The sequence below is a fragment of the Kryptolebias marmoratus genome, linkage group LG15 (genome assembly GCF_001649575.2).
Source record: "Kryptolebias marmoratus isolate JLee-2015 linkage group LG15, ASM164957v2, whole genome shotgun sequence".
NCBI lineage: Eukaryota > Metazoa > Chordata > Actinopteri > Cyprinodontiformes > Rivulidae > Kryptolebias > Kryptolebias marmoratus.
The window spans coordinates 33,869,950-33,870,226 of NC_051444.1; positions in this window are offsets into that span (position 1 = coordinate 33,869,950).

A 277-nucleotide genomic window follows, 5' to 3' on the forward strand; every position below is an offset into this window, starting at 1 on the left:
CATACAAATAGCACAGCAAAAATACAAGAACAGAACGTCTTCTCAGCAAAACCCTTTCAAGGTTGGAGACCAAGTTCTAAAACTTAATGCCAGAAGCAAACAACGCAAGAGTGGTAAATTGAAGGCAAAATGGACAGGCCCATACACCATTGTTCGCCTGGTGAAAAAAAGTGCAGACCTTCAATCTCCAACCGCTTTTATTTCAAAAGTGAACACCGATGACCTTCGGCTATTTATCATCCACAACCCAGGATTCCTCAGAACATTATAAGAACTG